This window comes from Rhinichthys klamathensis, unplaced genomic scaffold (genome assembly GCF_029890125.1).
Source record: "Rhinichthys klamathensis goyatoka isolate OS25496 unplaced genomic scaffold, OSU_Roscu_1.1 h1tg000466l_1, whole genome shotgun sequence".
NCBI classification, from domain to species: domain Eukaryota; kingdom Metazoa; phylum Chordata; class Actinopteri; order Cypriniformes; family Leuciscidae; genus Rhinichthys; species Rhinichthys klamathensis.
In genome coordinates this window covers 801,275-826,411 of record NW_026606955.1, presented here as the reverse complement: position 1 = coordinate 826,411, position 25,137 = coordinate 801,275, and the positions used below count along the sequence as shown (strand labels likewise).

Genomic DNA, 25,137 nt, shown 5'->3' with positions numbered 1-25,137 from the left:
TTAGAAATCAAAATGAAAACCTAATTTTTAGTACTAGGGGTTGGGTTTGAACCCACAATGACATTGGTCCATTGGTTGTGAAAATACTTTTTTTTTACTGCAACAGACCCACACATTTGAACTTATAGTTTTAATTTGCCATTTCAAATGCATAATTAGTGCTTAAACAGCTTGAAAGACTCAATTTAATTACCAAAGGAGTGGGGATGAAACCAGACTTTTTTTATATTGCAACAGACCCCCACATTGGAATTTGACCCTCTATGCTGTACTTCAACTTCTTAATTTCTGCTTAAACTTCAAATTGAAAAACTATTATTGCATTACCAGGAGTGGGGTTTGAACCCACAATGACATTTGTCCATTGGTTGGGAAAATACTTTTTTTTTACTGCAACAGACCCACACATTTAAACTTATCGTTTTAAGCAGCCATTTCAAATGCATAATTAGTACTTAAAAAGCTCAATTTAATTACAAGGAGTGGGGTTGAAAGCAGAATTGTTTTTACTGCAAGACTCCGCATTGGATTGACTCTCCATGCTATACTTCAAGGACATTTGTCCATTGGATCTTAAGTCCAACGCCTTAACCACTCGGCCAACCTGGTTGGGACAACTATTTTATTTTTACCGCAGCAGACCCTCACTATTGGACTTACCGCTTAAAGCTGCCATTTCAAATGGATAATTAGCACTTAGAAAGCTTGAAAAACTCAATTTAATTACAAGGAGTGGGGTTGAAACCAGAATTGTTTTTACTGCAACAGACCCTCACTATTGAACTTACCGCTTTAAGCTATAATTTCAAATCCTTAATTTGTCATGGGTTCAAACCCACGATGACATTTGTCCATTGGTTGGGAAAATTCTTTTTTTTTTTTACTGCAACAGACCCACACATTTGAACTTATAGCTTTAATTTGCCATTTCAAATGCATAATTAGTGCTTAAACAGCTTGAAAGACTCAATTTATTTACCAGAAGTGGGGTTGAAACCAGACTTTTTTTATATTGCAACAGACCCCCACATTTGATGTTGCCCCTCTATGCTGTACTTCAATTTCTTAATTTCTGCGCCTTAACCACTTAACGCCTTAACCACTCGGCCATCCTGGTTGGGACAACTATTTTATTTTTACTGCAGCAGACCCTCACATTTGAATTCACCACTTTAAGCTTCTATTTAAAATGCCTAATTTGTGTTTTCAAATCAAACTGAAAACCTAATTTTTAGGACTAGGAGTTGGGTTTGAACCAACGATGACATTTGTGCATTGGTTGGGACAAGACTCTTTTTTTTTCTTTTTTTTTTACTGCAACAGAACCTCACATTTGAACTTATCGTTTTAAGCAGCCATTTCAAATGCATAATTAGTACTTAAAAAGCTCAATTTAATAACAAGGAGTGGGGTTGAAACCAGAATTGTTTTTACTGCAAGACTCCACATTGGATTTTGACCCTCTATGCTGTACTTCAACTTCTTAATTTCTGCTCAAACTTCAAGTTGAAAACCAATTATTTTAGAGTGGGGTTTGAATAGAGTGGGGTTTGAACCCACAATGACATTTGTCCATTGGTTGGGAAAATACTTTTTTTTTGTACTGCAACAGACCCACACATTTGAACTTATCGTTTTAAGCAGCCATTTCAAATGCATAATTAGTACTTAAAAAGCTCAATTTAATTACAAGGAGTGGGGTTGAAAGCAGAATTGTTTTTACTGCAAGACTCCACATTGGATTGACTCTCCATGCTGTACTTCAACTTCTTAATTTCTGCTTAAAACCAATTATTTTAAGCCAATTATTCTACTACCAGGAGTGGGGTTTGAACCCACGAGGACGTTTGTCCATTGGATCTTAAGTCCAACGCCTTAACCACTCGGCCATCCTGGTTGGGACAACTGTTTTATTTATACTGCAGCAGACCCTCACAATTGAACTTACCATATTAAGCTGTAATTTCAAATGCTTAATTTGTCCTTGAAAATCAAACTGAAAAAGACATTTTTATTGAAAAGGAGGGTGGTTTGATACCACAAGGACATTTGTCCATTGGATCTTAAGTCCAACGCCTTAACCACTCGGCCAACCACATTGGATTTTGACCCTCTATGCTGTACTTCAACTTCTTAATTTCTGCTCAAACTTCAAGTTGAAAACCAATTATTTTAGAGTGGGGTTTGAATAGAGTGGGCTTTGAACCCACAATGACACTTAATTTGTCCTTGAAAATCAAACTGAAAAAGACATTTTTATTGAAAAGGAGTGTGGTTTGAAACCACAAGGACATTTGTCCATTGGATCTTAAGTCCAACGCCTTAACCACTCGGCCAACCTGGTTGGGACAACTGTTTTATTTTTACTGCAGCAGACCCTCACTATTGGACTTACCGCTTAAAGCTGCCATTTCAAATGGATAATTAGTACTTAGAAAGCTTGAAAAACTCAATTTAATTACAAGGAGTGGGGTTGAAACCAGAATTGTTTTTACTGCAACAGACTCCACATTGGAATTTGTCCCTCTATGCTATACTTCAACTTCTTAATTTCTGCTCAAACTTCAAGATGAAAACCAATTATTTTATTACCAGGAGTGGGGTTTGAACCCACGAGGACATTTGTCCATTGGATCTTAAGTCCAACGCCTTAACCACTCGGCCATCCTGGTTGGGACCACTGTTTTATTTTTACTGCAGCAGACCCTCACAATTGAACTTACCGCTTTAAGCTGTAATTTCAAATGCTTAATTTGTCCTTGCAAATCAAACTGAAAAAGTCATTTTAATGAACAGGAGTGTGGTTTGAACCCACAAGGACATTTGTCCATTGGATCTTAAGTCCAACGCCTTAACCACTCGGTCATCCTGGTTGGGGCAACTTTTTTATTTTTACTGCAGCAGACCCTAACATTTGAATCTACCACTTTAAGCTTCTATTTCATATGCATAATTTGTGCTTACAAATCAAAATGAAAACCTAATTTTTAGTACTAGGGGTTGGGTTTGAACCCACAATGACATTGGTCCATTGGTTGTGAAAATACTTTTTTTTTACTGCAACAGACCCACACATTTGAACTTATAGTTTTAATTTGCCATTTCAAATGCATAATTAGTGCTTAAACAGCTTGAAAGACTCAATTTAATTACCAAAGGAGTGGGGTTGAAACCAGACTTTTTTTATATTGCAACAGACCCCCACATTGGAATTTGACCCTCTATGCTGTACTTCAACTTCTTAATTTCTGCTTAAACTTCAAATTGAAAAACTATTATTGTATTACCAGGAGTGGGGTTTGAACCCACAATGACATTTGTCCATTGGTTGGGAAAATACTTTTTTTTTTACTGCGACAGACCCACACATTTAAACTTATCGTTTTAAGCAGCCATTTCAAATGCATAATTAGTACTTAAAAAGCTCAATTTAATTACAAGGAGTGGGGTTGAAAGCAGAATTGTTTTTACTGCAAGACTCCGCATTGGATTGACTCTCCATGCTGTACTTCAAGGACATTAGTCCATTGGATCTTAAGTCCAACGCCTTACCAGACCAGAATTGTTTTTACTGCAACAGACTCCACATTGGAATTTTTCCCTCTATGCTATACTTCAATTTCTTAATTTCCGCTCAAACTTCAAGATGAAAACCAATTATTTTATTACCAGGAGTGGGGTTTGAACCCACGAGGACATTTGTCCATTGGATCTTAAGTCCAACGCCTTAACCACTCGGCCATCCTGGTTGGGACCACTATTTTATTTTTACTGCAGCAGACCCTCACAATTGAACTTACCGCTTTAAGCTGTAATTTGGTTTTCATCTTGAAGTGGGGTTGAAACCAGACTTTTTTTATATTGCAACAGACCCCCACATTGGAATTTGACCCTCTATGCTGTACTTCAACTTCTTAATTTCTGCTTAAACTTCAAATTGAAAAACTATTATTGTATTACCAGGAGTGGGGTTTGAACCCACAATGACATTTGTCCATTGGTTGGGAAAATACTTTTTTTTTACTGCAACAGACCCACACATTTAAACTTCTCGTTTTAATTTGCCATTTCAAATGCATAATTAGTGCTTAAACAGCTTGAAAGACTCAATTTAATTACCAAAGGAGTGGGGTTGAAACCAGACTTTTTTTATATTGCAACAGACCCCCACATTGGAATTTGACCCTCTATGCTGTACTTCAACTTCTTAATTTCTGCTTAAACTTCAAATTGAAAAACTATTATTGTATTACCAGGAGTGGGGTTTGAACCCACAATGACATTTGTCCATTGGTTGGGAAAATACTTTTTTTTTTACTGCAACAGACCCACACATTTAAACTTATCGTTTTAAGCAGCCATTTCAAATGCATAATTAGTACTTAAAAAGCTCAATTTAATAACAAGGAGTGGGGTTGAAAACAGAATTGTTTTTACTGCAACAGACTCCACATTGGAATTTGTCCCTCTATGCTATACTTCAACTTCTTAATTTCTGCTCAAACTTCAAGATGAAAACCAATTATTTTATTACCAGGAGTGGGGTTTGAACCCACGAGGACATTTGTCCATTGGATCTTAAGTCCAACGCCTTAACCACTCGGCCATCCTGGTTGGGACCACTGTTTTATTTTTACTGCAGCAGACCCTCACAATTGAACTTACCGCTTTAAGCTGTAATTTCAAATGCTTAATTTGTCCTTGCAAATCAAACTGAAAAAGTCATTTTAATGAACAGGAGTGTGGTTTGAACCCACAAGGACATTTGTCCATTGGATCTTAAGTCCAACGCCTTAACCACTCGGTCATCCTGGTTGGGGCAACTTTTTTATTTTTACTGCAGCAGACCCTAACATTTGAATCTACCACTTTAACTCTCTGGGGTCGGCGGTCTCGCCGGCGATACCAGCTCACTTTTTTCCTTATCAGTGCAAAAGAGACTCAAATTACTCTGTTAATTTTGATCTTACATATAAGTGTTGTACATCATTAGATCCTGTTAAGTTTCTATTTTTTTTGTGGATACTCACAATAAAAACAAAGTGTTGTGCTTTTCACCAAATAAAGAAAAACAAACATGATGCGAGTTTTGCGTTCTCTCTGTCAGTGAAGTCCATTCTGAAACGCGTCCTAAGATTAACTGTAACTCCGCGATTACTTGTCACACAGGCACGAGAGGTTTTTCTTTATGAAGCTTGAATTCTCTTCTTTTAAATGAAGTAATTTATATAAAAAACAAATATTCTCAGTTTATGCAATCTGTATGAAAAGAGAGTGCTGTCAGTATTTTTTCCCCCAGCTCATTACACTTCATTACGCGTTAATCTGACACGCCCACGGACGACGCGCGCTATTCAAACGCAAATGTCGAGGCAAGCCATGACAACGCCCACATCAGCTGTTCCACCGCGGCGGTAAAATGTGTGGTGTATTTGCTGCCTTTTACCGCTAAGAGGCGCTACAATCATAGACTCTGAAAAGTGTTCGTTTATTCCGGTTTATTCTCTCTAATGCGTAATCTGCTGCCGCACCGCGCTGATTCAGAGCGATTGAAAGCTGGTAGCAGAAGAATTCAACAAGTGAAACGTAGTTAAAATAATTCATAATCACAATACTGAAATTAGGCTACTGAAATGTAATTGAATAAATAATGAAAACATTTCAACATAAAACATTGCAATAAAAACATTTAGGCTACATGAACGAGGCTTTACAACTTTAACAGCGTACAGACGATAGCTCAGTGATCAACGCAACGACACGAGCTTCGAGGAGCTTCAACAGACCCGAGATCGAATCTCAATGTAGCATAGATGTTGTTAACCGATGTTGTCCTACGTTTATATTTTCCCACCTTGATGCTTAAATAGGTAACTGTTTATATCTGTTTACTTATTTAAAGTCAAGAGTTTTGTTTGATTATCATTACAACATAAATTTGCTACATTCCTGTAGAACCGCAGCCGCTGCACAAACGACAAAAACTGATGAAGATTGTCAGCCGATCAGAAAATGAAAATGAAGAAGCTCGTCTTTAGTCTGCTAAATTATTGTGTAATGTAAAAGAACACTAAAATTACTTAAGTTTGAAACCAAGTTCGAACATTTCAAGGTTTAAATTGTTTAATTTAAAACAGGGTTGCATCTTGTTTAGAGTTTATTTCTTTTGCGATGCAAAATAAGAAACACTAGGCTAATCTTATTCTTGCGACATTTTAAATTTGTATTGCCAAAGAAATTACAGCTAAATTAAACAATTAAAACAGTAGGCCTACAAAACGAAAATTGTCCAAAGAAACATAATTAAATTAAAAACATGCGTTTCTCTTTGCCTCTCTCGCGCTGGATCTCTTTTTAACAAGTTTATTTAGTCTCCCTCGCTGCGCGCGCGGGTCTCTCTCTCGAAATTAATCATTTCAGGGTAAAAACACATCATACAGCTGATAATACTGTATATGTCGCTGCGTGTCAGCCATACAAATCACGAAAAAATTATTTAACCTTTAATTGTTGCTTCAAAGACACAGCATGCCTTGTTGAATTCACCTTACAATAACTTCAATTGAAATTTTGTGTGAAAAAAAAACTTTAAATAGGCTACAATAAATAAACTACAATATTTATAATTTAATAAGATATGGGGCCTACATTTGGACACAGATTTATCCTTACAATAATTTTGCCTGCTCATCAGGCTGGCTATCCGACACTCTCCATATGAAAGAGGAACATTAACACCTTTGTCCAGCAACTGTCCCTCCAACCCCCCACAGGCTATCGGAGTCTGAGGCTGACTTAACACAAAGAGAAGTCGCAATTCACACTTAAATCGCCATTCTAGACAGTGTTGATAATGAAGGAATTAAATGATTTAAGTTACATGTAGCCTAGTGATATTTCTGTCATAAAAGTTTATTACTAAATATTTCATTATTTCAATAATTGATGAAATAAAACTGGTTTGGGGCAGCTTTTTCCAAGCAAAACTAAATATAATCTGAAAAAACGCTTGTGAATTTGTTGTCACTTAATATTAAAGTCTACAGGGATCTTTGGATCCTTACAACCAGGCATGCAATTTGTGAATTAAGTTTTTATTTTATTTTGTATTATTCAAATAAATATCGAAACACGGTGCTTCGTGGTAATGCTGCTAAATTAAATAACATTTATAGAATAATTATGAACTTAAATGAAACAATATCGCAACATTTCGACAAATACATTATTATGTTTTTACATTTTAATTCAGGGCGATTTAGCCTACATTTAATTAGAGCGAGATTTTCACCCATGTCTTGTCATTTTCTCATTGGGAAGCGCATGGTTGAGTAGATCCTCTGTACCTCTCGTTTTCATATGGATTAGCCTACATAATCAGATAACATTTATTAGCCTAAATATTTAGACATTTAAAGGCTTTAGACATAGCCGATTTCTTATCGTGACTGAGCTGAAGTGGCTTTCGGTTCATTTTTGTGACGCGCAGTTCCCGGAGACAGAGAGGACAGATATACTGTTTTTGTCGTTAGCCTAATATGAATACAAGTTTACAGTTTTGAACGATGTAAGCTACTCTACTCTTATCTGTATGACCAAAAAATTACGGAGTCGCCTATTAAGTTATTTTAGCTGTAATAATGAGATAAATAAATTAATCTAAATGAACGCGCCGCCGCGTTTGTCGAACACTAACTCACGATGCCAGAATAAAACCCGACTTTAGAAAAATGCATAGGGTCACTCGGCGTGGTGTGCCAAAACACTTAATTATAAACTTCAATATTTCATTCAAAATAATCTCAACACGCTTTGTGAAATTTTGAAAAGCCGTGCATGCATTAAGGCCACTGGAACTAATGAACAACTGAAACGCTGGTTTTGATTTTATTGTTTTTCGTTTAAACGTGCCTGTTGCATATCTCTATTTTATATATTTGATATTGGTGAAGTAGCCTATAGCATTGATTAGCTGTGGAGGGAGGGGTGTGGGGATTAAAATAATTCAGCAGAAGTAGGGATGTTTAGACCAGAAGGAAATCCCAGTCCCCCCTGGCAAATCACACTTTACTTAAAACCATGTTTTTAAAAACTCTAGGTTGTAGGGAACAGACCTCTCTGCCATGCGCGCGCACGGTTTGGAGCACAATATCTGTCTCGCATGCACGCTCGCTCTAAATAGATTACGGGATATTTTAACTAATTTACGGTATAACTAGTCGATCACGAGTGGCTCAACAGGTAGATCTATAGATAAACTATATCTTTCAGGAATTTGACCGACCGGGTTGACACTTCAGCATGAGAAATCGGGGGGGTGGCGTGAGAGCCTGGAATAAAAAAATAAAAAAATATATATAGCCTATATAAAACAAAACTGTATGGTGTAACAGAGTTTTAGAGCTAGACAAATCTCTCTGCAATAATAAATATAAAATATACAGCAGACCATGTTTGTGCGGGATTTGAACCTGTGTCATCTTGATGATGAACCATCAGTTCTACCGCTCGGCTATGAATTTTGTTACTGAGAAATAACCAAACGTTTGATTCTCACATGAGCGAGAAAACGTTTTGTCTTTAGCCTGTGAGTGTAGGCCTACTTTAACCTTTTACAGTTTTAAAAGATTATATCTTATCTGTATGACCAACAATTTGTTGTAGGCTTATTTGGAAATTACCATAACTTGTAGTATTTCATCCTTAGGCTACTGTTAATAGACATTAGCCCCACTTACGTTTTGCTAAATGTCCCTTTGCGCCACCTGGCGGTCATTTCGCGTACGACTTTGAAATGCGACTGGTTTATTTTTACCGCGGTGGATGGCTAAAAATGGTATGTGGATGGCTAAAATGTGTGACTAAAAATGTGCTTTTGGCTTTCATTTATATTTTGATTGTTTGTATATATATATATATATATATATATATATATGTATATGTATATATATATATATATATATATATATATATATATATATATATATATATATATAATGAGCCTTTCATTCAGGGGTGTCACACAAGAAAGAATGCAAGGACAATATATATATATATATAAATAAATAAATATTTATATACACACACACACACACACACACACACACATATATATATATATATATATATATGTGTGTGTGTGTGTGTGTGTGTGTGTGTGTGTATATAAATATTTATTTATTTATATATATATATTGTCCTTGCATTCTTTCTTGTGTGACACCCCTGAATGAAAGGCTCATTAGTATGCAGTCTGCTCAGGTGAGAACTGCCTAATTATTCATGAGGGGGTTGGGCCGATCCGCCCATCCGCATATTGCCTTTGCAAACAAAAAAATGTTTTTCACAATTTAAAACAATCTATTGTTTTATGTGAATGATTAGCCAGAATGATTTTCAGATCAATTTGAAGCAAATACTCTAGGCGACAACATCCACTAGTCAAAAGTCTTGTGGACAGATATTTAGTATGTTATTTGTGGCCATATATTAGAAAATTTATTTTTTAGTTTTTTCAATAACCACGCATAAACAATATTCTCTCAAAAATACAAACATGTACATACATGTTGCTCACATATAATGGTAGCCCTGTGTGTGCTATATAGAGTGTAATTTCACCTGTGCCATTAATATGTTTATAAGCAACTGAAAAATGCACAAATGTCAGAGCATGCCAAAACATCTCAAGGACCCCGAAAACACCTCAGACCCCAGAGGGTTAAGCTTCTATTTCATATGCATAATTTGTGCTTACAAATCAAAATGAAAACCTAATTTTTAGTACTAGGGGTTGGGTTTGAACCCACAATGACATTGGTCCATTGGTTGTGAAAATACTTTTTTTTTACTGCAACAGACCCACACATTTGAACTTATAGTTTTAATTTGCCATTTCAAATGCATAATTAGTGCTTAAACAGCTTGAAAGACTCAATTTAATTACCAAAGGAGTGGGGTTGAAACCAGACTTTTTTTATATTGCAACAGACCCCCACATTGGAATTTGACCCTCTATGCTGTACTTCAACTTCTTAATTTCTGCTTAAACTTCAAATTGAAAAACTATTATTGTATTACCAGGAGTGGGGTTTGAACCCACAATGACATTTGTCCATTGGTTGGGAAAATACTTTTTTTTTTACTGCGACAGACCCACACATTTAAACTTATCGTTTTAAGCAGCCATTTCAAATGCATAATTAGTACTTAAAAAGCTCAATTTAATTACAAGGAGTGGGGTTGAAAGCAGAATTGTTTTTACTGCAAGACTCCGCATTGGATTGACTCTCCATGCTGTACTTCAAGGACATTAGTCCATTGGATCTTAAGTCCAACGCCTTACCAGACCAGAATTGTTTTTACTGCAACAGACTCCACATTGGAATTTTTCCCTCTATGCTATACTTCAATTTCTTAATTTCCGCTCAAACTTCAAGATGAAAACCAATTATTTTATTACCAGGAGTGGGGTTTGAACCCACGAGGACATTTGTCCATTGGATCTTAAGTCCAACGCCTTAACCACTCGGCCATCCTGGTTGGGACCACTATTTTATTTTTACTGCAGCAGACCCTCACAATTGAACTTACCGCTTTAAGCTGTAATTTGGTTTTCATCTTGAAGTGGGGTTGAAACCAGACTTTTTTTATATTGCAACAGACCCCCACATTGGAATTTGACCCTCTATGCTGTACTTCAACTTCTTAATTTCTGCTTAAACTTCAAATTGAAAAACTATTATTGTATTACCAGGAGTGGGGTTTGAACCCACAATGACATTTGTCCATTGGTTGGGAAAATACTTTTTTTTTACTGCAACAGACCCACACATTTAAACTTATCGTTTTAATTTGCCATTTCAAATGCATAATTAGTGCTTAAACAGCTTGAAAGACTCAATTTATTTACCAGAAGTGGGGTTGAAACCAGACTTTTTTTTATATTGCAACAGACCCCCACATTTGAAGTTGCCCCTCTATGCTGTACTTCAATTTCTTAATTTCTGCGCCTTAACCACTTAACGCCTTAACCACTCGGCCATCCTGGTTGGGACAACTATTTTATTTTTACTGCAGCAGACCCTCACATTTGAATTCACCACTTTAAGCTTCTATTTAAAATGCCTAATTTGTGTTTTCAAATCAAAATGAAAACCTAATTTTTAGGACTAGGAGTTGGGTTTGAACCAACGATGACATTTGTGCATTGGTTGGGACAAGACTCTTTTTTTTATATTTTTTTTTTACTGCAACAGAACCTCACATTTGAACTTATCGTTTTAAGCAGCCATTTCAAATGCATAATTAGTACTTAAAAAGCTCAATTTAATAACAAGGAGTGGGGTTGAAACCAGAATTGTTTTTACTGCAAGACTCCACATTGGATTTTGACCCTCTATGCTGTACTTCAACTTCTTAATTTCTGCTCAAACTTCAAGTTGAAAACCAATTATTTTAGAGTGGGGTTTGAATAGAGTGGGGTTTGAACCCACAATGACATTTGTCCATTGGTTGGGAAAATACTTTTTTTTTGTACTGCAACAGACCCACACATTTGAACTTATCGTTTTAAGCAGCCATTTCAAATGCATAATTAGTACTTAAAAAGCTCAATTTAATTACAAGGAGTGGGGTTGAAAGCAGAATTGTTTTTACTGCAAGACTCCACATTGGATTGACTCTCCATGCTGTACTTCAACTTCTTAATTTCTGCTTAAAACCAATTATTTTAAGACAATTATTCTACTACCAGGAGTGGGGTTTGAACCCACGAGGACGTTTGTCCATTGGATCTTAAGTCCAACGCCTTAACCACTCGGCCATCCTGGTTGGGACAACTGTTTTATTTTTACTGCAGCAGACCCTCACAATTGAACTTACCATATTAAGCTGTAATTTCAAATGCTTAATTTGTCCTTGAAAATCAAACTGAAAAAGACATTTTTATTGAAAAGGAGTGTGGTTTGATACCACAAGGACATTTGTCCATTGGATCTTAAGTCCAACGCCTTAACCACTCGGCCAACCTGGTTGGGACAACTGTTTTATTTTTACTGCAGCAGACCCTCACTATTGGACTTACCGCTTAAAGCTGCCATTTCAAATGGATAATTAGTACTTAGAAAGCTTGAAAAACTCAATTTAATTACAAGGAGTGGGGTTGAAACCAGAATTGTTTTTACTGCAACAGACTCCACATTGGAATTTGTCCCTCTATGCTATACTTCAACTTCTTAATTTCTGCTCAAACTTCAAGATGAAAACCAATTATTTTATTACCAGGAGTGGGGTTTGAACCCACGAGGAAATTTGTCCATTGGATCTTAAGTCCAACGCCTTAACCACTCGGCCATCCTGGTTGGGACCACTGTTTTATTTTTACTGCAGCAGACCCTCACAATTGAACTTACCGCTTTAAGCTGTAATTTCAAATGCTTAATTTGTCCTTGCAAATCAAACTGAAAAAGTCATTTTAATGAACAGGAGTGTGGTTTGAACCCACAAGGACATTTGTCCATTGGATCTTAAGTCCAACGCCTTAACCACTCGGTCATCCTGGTTGGGGCAACTTTTTTATTTTTACTGCAGCAGACCCTAACATTTGAATCTACCACTTTAAGCTTCTATTTCATATGCATAATTTGTGCTTACAAATCAAAATGAAAACCTAATTTTTAGTACTAGGGGTTGGGTTTGAACCCACAATGACATTGGTCCATTGGTTGTGAAAATACTTTTTTTTTACTGCAACAGACCCACACATTTGAACTTATAGTTTTAATTTGCCATTTCAAATGCATAATTAGTGCTTAAACAGCTTGAAAGACTCAATTTAATTACCAAAGGAGTGGGGTTGAAACCAGACTTTTTTTATATTGCAACAGACCCCCACATTGGAATTTGACCCTCTATGCTGTACTTCAACTTCTTAATTTCTGCTTAAACTTCAAATTGAAAAACTATTATTGTATTACCAGGAGTGGGGTTTGAACCCACAATGACATTTGTCCATTGGTTGGGAAAATACTTTTTTTTTTACTGCAACAGACCCACACATTTAAACTTATCGTTTTAAGCAGCCATTTCAAATGCATAATTAGTACTTAAAAAGCTCAATTTAATTACAAGGAGTGGGGTTGAAAGCAGAATTGTTTTTACTGCAAGACTCCGCATTGGATTGACTCTCCATGCTGTACTTCAAGGACATTAGTCCATTGGATCTTAAGTCCAACGCCTTACCAGACCAGAATTGTTTTTACTGCAACAGACTCCACATTGGAATTTTTCCCTCTATGCTATACTTCAATTTCTTAATTTCCGCTCAAACTTCAAGATGAAAACCAATTATTTTATTACCAGGAGTGGGGTTTGAACCCACGAGGACATTTGTCCATTGGATCTTAAGTCCAACGCCTTAACCACTCGGCCATCCTGGTTGGGACCACTATTTTATTTTTACTGCAGCAGACCCTCACAATTGAACTTACCGCTTTAAGCTGTAATTTGGTTTTCATCTTGAAGTGGGGTTGAAACCAGACTTTTTTTATATTGCAACAGACCCCCACATTGGAATTTGACCCTCTATGCTGTACTTCAACTTCTTAATTTCTGCTTAAACTTCAAATTGAAAAACTATTATTGTATTACCAGGAGTGGGGTTTGAACCCACAATGACATTTGTCCATTGGTTGGGAAAATACTTTTTTTTTACTGCAACAGACCCACACATTTAAACTTATCGTTTTAATTTGCCATTTCAAATGCATAATTAGTGCTTAAACAGCTTGAAAGACTCAATTTATTTACCAGAAGTGGGGTTGAAACCAGACTTTTTTTTATATTGCAACAGACCCCCACATTTGAAGTTGCCCCTCTATGCTGTACTTCAATTTCTTAATTTCTGCGCCTTAACCACTTAACGCCTTAACCACTCGGCCATCCTGGTTGGGACAACTATTTTATTTTTACTGCAGCAGACCCTCACATTTGAATTCACCACTTTAAGCTTCTATTTAAAATGCCTAATTTGTGTTTTCAAATCAAAATGAAAACCTAATTTTTAGGACTAGGAGTTGGGTTTGAACCAACGATGACATTTGTGCATTGGTTGGGACAAGACTCTTTTTTTTAAATTTTTTTTTTACTGCAACAGAACCTCACATTTGAACTTATCGTTTTAAGCAGCCATTTCAAATGCATAATTAGTACTTAAAAAGCTCAATTTAATAACAAGGAGTGGGGTTGAAACCAGAATTGTTTTTACTGCAAGACTCCACATTGGATTTTGACCCTCTATGCTGTACTTCAACTTCTTAATTTCTGCTCAAACTTCAAGTTGAAAACCAATTATTTTAGAGTGGGGTTTGAATAGAGTGGGGTTTGAACCCACAATGACATTTGTCCATTGGTTGGGAAAATACTTTTTTTTTGTACTGCAACAGACCCACACATTTGAACTTATCGTTTTAAGCAGCCATTTCAAATGCATAATTAGTACTTAAAAAGCTCAATTTAATTACAAGGAGTGGGGTTGAAAGCAGAATTGTTTTTACTGCAAGACTCCACATTGGATTGACTCTCCATGCTGTACTTCAACTTCTTAATTTCTGCTTAAAACCAATTATTTTAAGCCAATTATTCTACTACCAGGAGTGGGGTTTGAACCCACGAGGACGTTTGTCCATTGGATCTTAAGTCCAACGCCTTAACCACTCGGCCATCCTGGTTGGGACAACTGTTTTATTTATACTGCAGCAGACCCTCACAATTGAACTTACCATATTAAGCTGTAATTTCAAATGCTTAATTTGTCCTTGAAAATCAAACTGAAAAAGACATTTTTATTGAAAAGGAGTGTGGTTTGATACCACAAGGACATTTGTCCATTGGATCTTAAGTCCAACGCCTTAACCACTCGGCCAACCTGGTTGGGACACCTGTTTTATTTTTACTGCAGCAGACCCTCACTATTGGACTTACCGCTTAAAGCTGCCATTTCAAATGGATAATTAGTACTTAGAAAGCTTGAAAAACTCAATTTAATTACAAGGAGTGGGGTTGAAACCAGAATTGTTTTTACTGCAACAGACTCCACATTGGAATTTGTCCCTCTATGCTATACTTCAACTTCTTAATTTCTGCTCAAACTTCAAGATGAAAACCAATTATTTTATTACCAGGAGTGGGGTTTGAAGCCACGAGGAAATTTGTCCATTGGATCTTAAGTCCAACGCCTTAACCACTCGGCCATCCTGGTTGGGACCACTGTTTTATTTTTACTGCAGCAGACCCTCACAATTGAACTTACCGCTTTAAGCTGTAATTTCAAATGCTTAATTTGTCCTTGCAAATCAAACTGAAAAAGTCATTTTAATGAACAGGAGTGTGGTTTGAACCCACAAGGACATTTGTCCATTGGATCTTAAGTCCAACGCCTTAACCACTCGGTCATCCTGGTTGGGGCAACTTTTTTATTTTTACTGCAGCAGACCCTAACATTTGAATCTACCACTTTAAGCTTCTATTTCATATGCATAATTTGTGCTTACAAATCAAAATGAAAACCTAATTTTTAGTACTAGGTGTTGGGTTTGAACCCACAATGACATTGGTCCATTGGTTGTGAAAATACTTTTTTTTTACTGCAACAGACCCACACATTTGAACTTATAGTTTTAATTTGCCATTTCAAATGCATAATTAGTGCTTAAACAGCTTGAAAGACTCAATTTAATTACCAAAGGAGTGGGGTTGAAACCAGACTTTTTTTATATTGCAACAGACCCCCACATTGGAATTTGACCCTCTATGCTGTACTTCAACTTCTTAATTTCTGCTTAAACTTCAAATTGAAAAACTATTATTGTATTACCAGGAGTGGGGTTTGAACCCACAATGACATTTGTCCATTGGTTGGGAAAATACTTTTTTTTTTACTGCAACAGACCCACACATTTGAACTTATCGTTTTAAGCAGCCATTTCAAATGCATAATTAGTACTTAAAAAGCTCAATTTAATTACAAGGAGTGGGGTTGAAAGCAGAATTGTTTTTACTGCAAGACTCCACATTGGATTGACTCTCCATGCTGTACTTCAACTTCTTAATTTCTGCATAAAACCAATTATTTTAAGCCAATTATTCTATTACCAGGAGTGGGGTTTGAACCCACGAGGACATTTGTCCATTGGATCTTAAGTCCAACGCCTTAACCACTCGGCCATCCTGGTTGGGACAACTGTTTTATTTATACTGCAGCAGACCCTCACAATTGAACTTACCATATTAAACTGTAATTTCAAATGCTTAATTTGTCCTTGAAAATCAAACTGAAAAATACATTTTTATTGAAAAGGAGTGTGGTTTGATATCACAAGGACATTTGTCCATTGGATCTTAAGTCCAACGCCTTAACCACTCGGCCAACCTGGTTGGAACAACTGTTTTATTTTTACTGCAGCAGACCCTCACTATTGGACTTACCGCTTAAAGCTGCCATTTCAAATGGATAATTAGTACTTAGAAAGCTTGAAAAACTCAATTTAATTACAAGGAGTGGGGTTGAAACCAGAATTGTTTTTTTCTGCAACAGACTCCACATTGGAATTTGTCCCTCTATGCTATACTTCAACTTCTTAATTTCTGCTCAAACTTCAAGATGAAAACCAATTATTTTATTACCAGGAGTGGGGTTTGAACCCACGAGGACATTTGTCCATTGGATCTTAAGTCCAACGCCTTAACCACTCGGCCATCCTGGTTGGGACCACTGTTTTATTTTTACTGCAGCAGACCCTCACAATTGAACTTACCGCTTTAAGCTGTAATTTCAAATGCTTAATTTGTCCTTGCAAATCAAACTGAAAAAGTCATTTTAATGAACAGGAGTGTGGTTTAAACCCACGAGGACATTTGTCCATTGGATCTTAAGTCCAACGCCTCAACCACTCGGTCATCCTGGTTGGGGCAACTTTTTTATTTTTACTGCAGCAGACCCTAACATTTGAATCTACCACTTTAAGCTTCTATTTCATATGCATAATTTGTGTTTACAAATCAAAATGAAAACCTAATTTTTAGTACTAGGGGTTGGGTTTGAACCTACAATGACATTGGTCCATTGGTTGTGAAAATACTTTTTTTTTACTGCAACAGACCCACATATTTGAACTTATAGTTTTAATTTGCCATTTCAAATGCATAATTAGTGCTTAAACAGCTTGAAAGACTCAATTTAATTACCAAAGGAGTGGGGTTGAAACCAGACTTTTTTTATATTGCAACAGACCCCCACATTGGAATTTGACCCTCTATGCTGTACTTCAACTTCTTAATTTCTGCTTAAACTTCAAATTGAAAAACTATTATTGTATTACCAGGAGTGGGGTTTGAACCCACAATGACATTTGTCCATTGGTTGGGAAAATACTTTTTTTTTTACTGCAACAGACCCACACATTTAAACTTATCGTTTTAAGCAGCCATTTCAAATGCATAATTAGTACTTAAAAAGCTCAATTTAATTACAAGGAGTAGGGTTGAAAGCAGAATTGTTTTTACTGCAAGACTCCGCATTGGATTGACTCTCCATGCTATACTTCAAGGACATTTGTCCATTGGATCTTAAGTCCAATGCCTTAACCACTCGGCCAACCTGGTTGGGACAACTATTTTATTTTTACTGCAGCAGACCCTCACTATTGGACTTACTGCTTAAAGCTGCCATTTCAAATGGATAATTAGTACTTAGAAAGCTTGAAAAACTCAATTTAATTACAAGGAGTGGGGTTGAAACCAGAATTGTTTTTACTGCAACAGACTCCACATTGGAATTTGTCCCTCTGTGCTGTACTTCAACTTCTTAATTTCTGCTCAAACTTCAAGATGAAAACCAATTATTTTATTACCAGGAGTGGGGTTTGAACCCACGAGGACATTTGTCCATTGGATCTTAACCCTCTGGGGTCTGAGGTGTTTTCGGGGTCCTTGAGATGTTTTGGCATGCTCTGACATTTCTGCTTTTTTCAGTTGCTTATAAACATATTAATGGCACAGGTGAAATTACACTCTATATAGCACACACAGGGCTACCATAATATGTGAGCAACATGTATGTATATGTTTGTATTTTTGAGAGAATATTGTTTATGCGTGGTTATTGAAAAAACTAAAAACTAAAGTTTCTAATATAAGGCCACAAATAACATACTAAATATCTGTCCACAAGACTTTTGACAAGTGGATGTTGTTGCCTAGAGTTTTTGCTTCAAATTGATCTGAAAATCATTCTGCCTAATCATTCACATAAAACAATAGATTGTTTTAAATTGTGAAAAACATTTTTTGTTTGCAAAGGCAATATGCGGATGGGCGTGAACGACCCAACCCCCTCATGAATAATTAGGCAGTTCTCACCTGAGCAGACTGCATACTAATGAGCCTTTCATTCAGGGGTGTCACACAAGAAAGAATGCAAGGACAATATATATATATATAAATAAATAAATATTTATACACACACACACACACACACACACACACACACACACACACACACACACACACACACACACACACACACACACACACATATATATATATACAAACAATCAAAATATAAATGAATGCCAAAAGCACATTTTTAGTCACCTTTTAGCCATCCACATACCATTTTTAGCCATCCACCACGGTAAAAATAAACCAGTCGCATTTCAAAGTCGTTCGCGAAATGACCGCCAGGTGGCGCAAAGGGACATTTAGCAAAACGTAAGTGGGGCTAATGTCTGTAGCCTAAGGATGAAATACTACAACTTATGGTAATTTCCAAATAAGCCTACAACAAACATTTATAGCCTACTCCGTAATTGTTGCTCATACAGATAAGATATAATCTTTTAAAACTGTAAAAGGCTAAAGTATAGGCCTACACTCACAGGCTAAAGACAAAACGTTTTCTCGCTCATGTGAGAAACAGACGTTCGGGTATTTTTCAGTGAGAAAATTCATAGCCGAGCGGTAGAACTTACGGTTCATCATCAAGATGACACGGGTTCAAATCCCGCACAAGCCTGGTCTGTTGTAAGTTTTATATTTATTTAGATTTGTCTAGCTCTAAAACTCTGTTACACCATACAGTTTTTTTTGCTTATATATATAAAATACAATTATCATGCATTTCCATTTTACACACAAAATAGTACCCAACAGAACGACTTTGCATCTGTATAATAATAGTCTACCAATCGTAATTTCAAAAGCAGTTCTGTAATAAATAAATTATATATAGCCTATATATATATATACTATATATTTTTTTTTTTCAGGGCTGCCAACTCTCACGCATTGAGCGTGAGAGTAGGCTACTCACGCAATTGACCCAAATCTCACGCTCTCACGCCACACCCCCGATTTCTCACGCTGAAGTGTCAACCCGGTCGGTCAAATTCCTAAAAGATATAGTTTATCTATAGATCTACCTGTTGAGCCACTCGTGATCGACTAGTAATACCGCAAATTAGTTAAAATATCCCGTAATCTATCTAGAGCTAGCGTGCATGCGAGACAGATATTGTGCTCCAAACCATGCGCGCGCATGGCAGAGAGGTCTGTTCCCTACAACCTAGAGTTTTAAAAAACATGGTTTTAAGTAAAGTGTGATTTGCCAGGGGGGATTGGGATTTCCTTCTGGTCTAAACATCCCTGCTTCTGCTGAATTATTTTAATCCCCACACCCAGCTAATCAATGCTATAGGCTACTTCACCAATATCAAATATATAAAATAGAGATATGCAACAGGCACGTTTAAACGACAAACAATAAAATCAAAACCAGCGTTTCAGTTGTTCATTAGTTCCAGTGGCCCTAATGCATGCACGGCTTTTCAAAATTTCACAAAGCGTGTTGATGAGATTATTTTGAATGAAATATTGAAGTTTATAATTAAGTGTTTTGGCACACCACGCCGAGTGGCCCTATACATTTTTCTAAAGTCGGGTTTTATTCTGGCATGGTGAGTTAGTGTTCGACAAACGCGGCGGCGCGTTCATTTAGATTAATTTATTTTTCTCATTATTACAGCTAAAATAACTTAATAGGCGACTCCGTAATTTTTTGGTCATACAGATAAGAGTAGAGTAGCTTACATCGTTCAAAACTGTAAACTTGTATTCATATTAGGCTAACAACAAAAACAGTATCTGTCGTCTCTGTCTCCGGGAACTGCGCGTCACAAAAATGAACCGAAAGCCACTTCAGCTCAGTCACGATAAGAAATCGGCTATGTCTAAAGCCTTTAAATGTCTAAATATTTAGGCTAATAAATGTTATCTGATTATGTAGGCTAATCCTTATGAAAACGAGAGGTACAGAGGATCTACTCAAACTGGAAGCGCTTCCCAATGAGAAAATGACAAGACAAGGGTGAAAATCTCGCTCTAATTAAATGTAGGCTAAATCGCCCTGAATTAAAATGTAAAAACAGATCAAATAATGTATTTGTCGAAATGTTGCGATATTGTTTCATTTAAGTTCATAATTATTCTATAAAAGTTATTTAATTTAGCAGCATTACCACGAAGCACCGTGTTTCGATATATATTTGAATAATACAAAATAAAATAAAAACTTAATTCACAAATTGCATGCCTGGTTGTAAGGATCCAAAGATCCCTGTAGACTTTAATATTGAGTTGAACATTTTGTTCATGACAACAAATTAACATGTGATTTTTCAGATTATATTTAGTTTTGCTTGGAAAAAGCTGGCCCAAACCAGTTTTATTTCATCAATTATTGAAATAATGAAATATTTAGTAATAAACTTTTATGACAGAAATATAACTAGGCTACATGTAACTTAAATCATTTAATTCCTTCATTATCAACACTGTCTAGAATAGCGATTTAAGTGTGAATTGCGACTTCTCTTTGTGTTAAGTCAGCCTCATACTCCGATAGCCTGTGGGGGGGGGGGGGGGGGGGTTGGAAGGACAGTTGCTGGACAAAGGTGTTAATGTTCCTCTTTCATATGGAGAGTGTCGGATAGCCAGCCTGATGAGCAGGCAAAATTATTGTAAGGATAAATCTGTGTCCAAATGTAGGCCCCATATCTTATTAAATTATAAATATTCTAGTTTATTTATTGTAGCCTTAAAGTTTTTTTCACACAAAATTTCAATTGAAATTATTGTAAGGTGAAATCAACAAGGCGTGCTGTGTCTTTGAAGCAACAATTAAAGGCTAAATAATTTTTTCGTGATTTGTATGGCTGACACGCAGCGACATATACAGTATTATCAGCTGTATGATGTGTTTTTACCCTGAAATGTTTAATTTCGAGAGAGACGCGGCGCGCGCAGCGAGGGAGACTAAATAAACTTGTTAAAAAGAGATCCAGCGCGAGAGAGGCAAAGAGAAACGCATGTTTTTAATTTAATTATGTTTCTTTGGACAATTTTCGTTTTGTACTGTTTTAATTGTTTAATTTAGCTGTAATTTCTTTGGCAATACAAATTTAAAATGTCGCAAGAATAAGATTAGCCTAGTGTTTCTTATTTTGCATCGCAAAAGAAATAAACTCTAAACCCGATGCAACCCTGTTTTAAATAAAAAAAAACTGTCCCGACACTTTATTTAAACCTTGAAATGTTCGAACTTGGTTTCAAACTTAAGTAATTTTAGTGTTCTTTTACATTACACAATAATGTAGCAGACTACAGACGAGCTTCTTCATTTTCATTTTCTGATGCAATCGGCTGACAATCTTCCTTCATCAGTTTTTGTCGTTTGTGAAGCGGCTGCGGTTCTACAGGAATGTAGCAAATATATGTTGTAATGATAATTAAACAAAACTCTTGACTTTAAATAAGTAAACAGTTATAAACAGTTACCTATTTAAGCATCAAGGTGGTAAAATATAAACGCTGTAGGCCAACATCGGTTAACAACATGTATGCTACATTGAGATTCGATCTCGGGTCGAAGAAAGCTCCTCGAAGCTCGTGTTGTTGCGTTGATCACTGAGCTACCGTCTGTACGCTGTTAAAGTTGTAAAGCCTCATTGATGTAGCCTTGATGTTTAAACGTTTTCATTATTTATTCAATTACATTTTAGTAGCCTAATTTCAGTATTGTGATTATGAATTATTTTAACTACGTTTCACTTATTGAATTCATCTGCTACCAGCTTTCAATCGCTCTGAATCAGCGCGGTGCGGCAGCAGATTACGCATTAGAGAGAATAAACCGGAATAAACGAACACTTTTCAGAGTCTATGACTGTAGCGCCTCTTAGCGGTAAAAGGCAGCAAATACACCACACATTTTACCGCCGCGGTGGAACGGCTGATGTGGGCATTGTCATGGCTTGCCTCGACATTTGCGTTTGAATAGCGCGCGTCCTCCGTGGGCGTGTCAGATTAACGCGTAATGAAGTGTAATGAGCTGGGAAAAAAATACTGACAGCACTCTCTTTTCATACAGATTGCATAAACTGAGAATATTTGTTTTTTATATAAATTACTTCATTTAAAAGAAGAGAATTCAAGTTTCATAAAGAAAAATCTCTCGTGCCTGTGTGACAAGTAATCTCGGAGTTACAGTTAATCTTAGGACGCGTTTCAGAATGGACTTCACTGACAGAGAGAACGCTGAACTCGCATCATGTTTGTTTTTCTTTATTTGGTGAAAAGCACAACATTTTGTTTTTATTCTGAGTATCCACAAAAAAATAGAAACTTAACAGGATCTAATGATGTATCACACTTATATGTAAGATCAAAATCAACGGAGTATTTTGAGTCTCTTTTGCACCGATAAGAAAAAAGCGAGACAATCGCGCCGGCGCGATAGCCGACCCCAGGGTTTAAGTCCAACGCCTTAACCACTCGGCCATCCTGGTTGGGACAACTATTTTATTTTTACTGCAGCAGACCCTCACTATTGAACTTACCGCTTTAAGCTATAATTTCAAATGCTTAATTTGTCATGGGTTCAAACCCACGATGACATTTGTCCATTGGTTGGGAAAATTCTCTTTTTTTTTTTTTACTGCAACAGACCCACACATTTGAACTTATAGTTTTAATTTGCCATTTCAAATGCATAATTAGTGCTTAAACAGCTTGAAAGACTCAATTTATTTACCAGAAGTGGGGTTGAAACCAGACTTTTTTTATATTGCAACAGACCCCCACATTTGATGTTGCCCCTCTATGCTGTACTTCAATTTCTTCATTTCTGCGCCTTAACCACTTAACGCCTTAACCACTCGGCCATCCTGGTTGGGACAACTATTTTATTTTTACTGCAGCAGACCCTCACATTTGAATTCACCACTTTAAGCTTCTATTTAAAATGCCTAATTTGTATTTTCAAATCATAATGAAAACCAAATTTTTAGGACTAGGAGTTGGGTTTGAACCAACGATGACATTTGTGCATTGGTTGGGACAAGACTCTTTTTTAAATTTTTTTTTTTTTACTGCAACAGAACCTCACATTTGAACTTACCGTTTTAAGCAGCCATTTCAAATGCATAATTAGTACTTAAAAAGCTCAATTTAGTAACAAGGAGTGGGGTTGAAAGCAGAATTGTTTTTACTGCAAGACTCCACATTGGATTGACTCTCCATGCTGTACTTCAACTTCTTAATTTCTGCATAAAACCAATTATTTTAAGCCAATTATTCTATTACCAGGAGTGGGGTTTGAACCCACGAGGACATTTGTCCATTGGATCTTAAGTCCAACGCCTTAACCACTCGGCCATCCTGGTTGGGACCACTGTTTGATTTTTACTGCAGCAGACCCTCACAATTTAACTTACCGCTTTAAGCTGTAATTTCAAATGCTTAATTTGTCCTTGCAAATCAAACTGAAAAAGTCATTTTAATGAACAGGAGTGTGGTTTGAACCCACAAGGACATTTGTCCATTGGATCTTAAGTCCAACGCCTTAACCACTCGGTCATCCTGGTTGGGGCAACTTTTTTATTTTTACTGCAGCAGACCCTAACATTTGAATCTACCACTTTAAGCTTCTATTTCATATGCATAATTTGTGTTTACAAATCAAAATGAAAACCTAATTTTTAGTACTAGGGGTTGGGTTTGAACCCACAATGACATTGGTCCATTGGTTGTGAAAATACTTTTTTTTACTGCAACAGACCCACACATTCGAACTTATAGTTTTAATTTGCCATTTCAAATGCATAATTAGTGCTTAAACAGCTTGAAAGACTCAATTTAATTACCAAAGGAGTGGGGTTGAAACCAGACTTGTTTTATATTGCAACAGACCCCCACATTGGAATTTGACCCTCTATGCTGTACTTCAACTTCTTAATTTCTGCTTAAACTTCAAATTGAAAAACTATTATTGTATTACCAGGAGTGGGGTTTGAACCCACAATGACATTTGTCCATTGGTTGGGAAAATACTTTTTTTTTTACTGCAACAGACCCACACATTTGAACTTATCGTTTTAAGCAGCCATTTCAAATGCATAATTAGTACTTAAAAAGCTCAATTTAATTACAAGGAGTGGGGTTGAAAGCAGAATTGTTTTTACTGCAAGACTCCACATTGGATTGACTCTCCATGCTGTACTTCAACTTCTTAATTTCTGCATAAAACCAATTATTTTAAGCCAATTATTCTATTACCAGGAGTGGGGTTTGAACCCACGAGGACATTTGTCCATTGGATCTTAAGTCCAACGCCTTAACCACTCGGCCATCCTGGTTGGGACAACTGTTTTATTTATACTGCAGCAGACCCTCACAATTGAACTTACCATATTAAACTGTAATTTCAAATGCTTAATTTGTCCTTGAAAATCAAACTGAAAAATACATTTTTATTGAAAAGGAGTGTGGTTTGATATCACAAGGACATTTGTCCATTGGATCTTAAGTCCAACGCCTTAACCACTCGGCCAACCTGGTTGGAACAACTGTTTTATTTTTACTGCAGCAGACCCTCACTATTGGACTTACCGCTTAAAGCTGCCATTTCAAATGGATAATTAGTACTTAGAAAGCTTGAAAAACTCAATTTAATTACAAGGAGTGGGGTTGAAACCAGAATTGTTTTTACTGCAACAGACTCCACATTGGAATTTGTCCCTCTAT

The 25,137-nt window shown here is 36.4% G+C and overlaps 14 non-coding genes across 14 annotated transcripts; all 14 read right to left on the bottom strand.

Annotated features, from left to right (window-relative positions):
* Positions 1-1,814: 1,814 nt before the first annotated feature.
* On the bottom strand, positions 1,815-1,897 carry trnal-uaa (transfer RNA leucine (anticodon UAA)). Its single transcript has one exon. It is a non-coding gene; the product is annotated as a tRNA-Leu (tRNA).
* Positions 1,898-2,589: 692 nt separating this feature from the next.
* Positions 2,590-2,672, bottom strand: trnal-uaa (transfer RNA leucine (anticodon UAA)). Its single transcript has one exon. It is a non-coding gene; the product is annotated as a tRNA-Leu (tRNA).
* A 994-nt stretch (positions 2,673-3,666) lies between these two features.
* On the bottom strand, positions 3,667-3,749 carry trnal-uaa (transfer RNA leucine (anticodon UAA)). The gene has a single exon. It is a non-coding gene; the product is annotated as a tRNA-Leu (tRNA).
* A 782-nt stretch (positions 3,750-4,531) lies between these two features.
* Positions 4,532-4,614, bottom strand: trnal-uaa (transfer RNA leucine (anticodon UAA)). Its single transcript has one exon. It is a non-coding gene; the product is annotated as a tRNA-Leu (tRNA).
* A 5,845-nt stretch (positions 4,615-10,459) lies between these two features.
* On the bottom strand, positions 10,460-10,542 carry trnal-uaa (transfer RNA leucine (anticodon UAA)). Its single transcript has one exon. It is a non-coding gene; the product is annotated as a tRNA-Leu (tRNA).
* A 1,207-nt stretch (positions 10,543-11,749) lies between these two features.
* Positions 11,750-11,832, bottom strand: trnal-uaa (transfer RNA leucine (anticodon UAA)). Its single transcript has one exon. It is a non-coding gene; the product is annotated as a tRNA-Leu (tRNA).
* A 447-nt stretch (positions 11,833-12,279) lies between these two features.
* Positions 12,280-12,362, bottom strand: trnal-uaa (transfer RNA leucine (anticodon UAA)). Its single transcript has one exon. It is a non-coding gene; the product is annotated as a tRNA-Leu (tRNA).
* A 994-nt stretch (positions 12,363-13,356) lies between these two features.
* Positions 13,357-13,439, bottom strand: trnal-uaa (transfer RNA leucine (anticodon UAA)). Its single transcript has one exon. It is a non-coding gene; the product is annotated as a tRNA-Leu (tRNA).
* A 1,207-nt stretch (positions 13,440-14,646) lies between these two features.
* trnal-uaa (transfer RNA leucine (anticodon UAA)) lies at positions 14,647-14,729 on the bottom strand. Its single transcript has one exon. It is a non-coding gene; the product is annotated as a tRNA-Leu (tRNA).
* Positions 14,730-15,176: 447 nt separating this feature from the next.
* On the bottom strand, positions 15,177-15,259 carry trnal-uaa (transfer RNA leucine (anticodon UAA)). The gene has a single exon. It is a non-coding gene; the product is annotated as a tRNA-Leu (tRNA).
* Positions 15,260-16,149: 890 nt separating this feature from the next.
* Positions 16,150-16,232, bottom strand: trnal-uaa (transfer RNA leucine (anticodon UAA)). Its single transcript has one exon. It is a non-coding gene; the product is annotated as a tRNA-Leu (tRNA).
* A 448-nt stretch (positions 16,233-16,680) lies between these two features.
* Positions 16,681-16,763, bottom strand: trnal-uaa (transfer RNA leucine (anticodon UAA)). Its single transcript has one exon. It is a non-coding gene; the product is annotated as a tRNA-Leu (tRNA).
* A 6,931-nt stretch (positions 16,764-23,694) lies between these two features.
* Positions 23,695-23,777, bottom strand: trnal-uaa (transfer RNA leucine (anticodon UAA)). The gene has a single exon. It is a non-coding gene; the product is annotated as a tRNA-Leu (tRNA).
* An 889-nt stretch (positions 23,778-24,666) lies between these two features.
* Positions 24,667-24,749, bottom strand: trnal-uaa (transfer RNA leucine (anticodon UAA)). The gene has a single exon. It is a non-coding gene; the product is annotated as a tRNA-Leu (tRNA).
* Between the last annotated feature and the right edge of the window lie 388 nt (positions 24,750-25,137).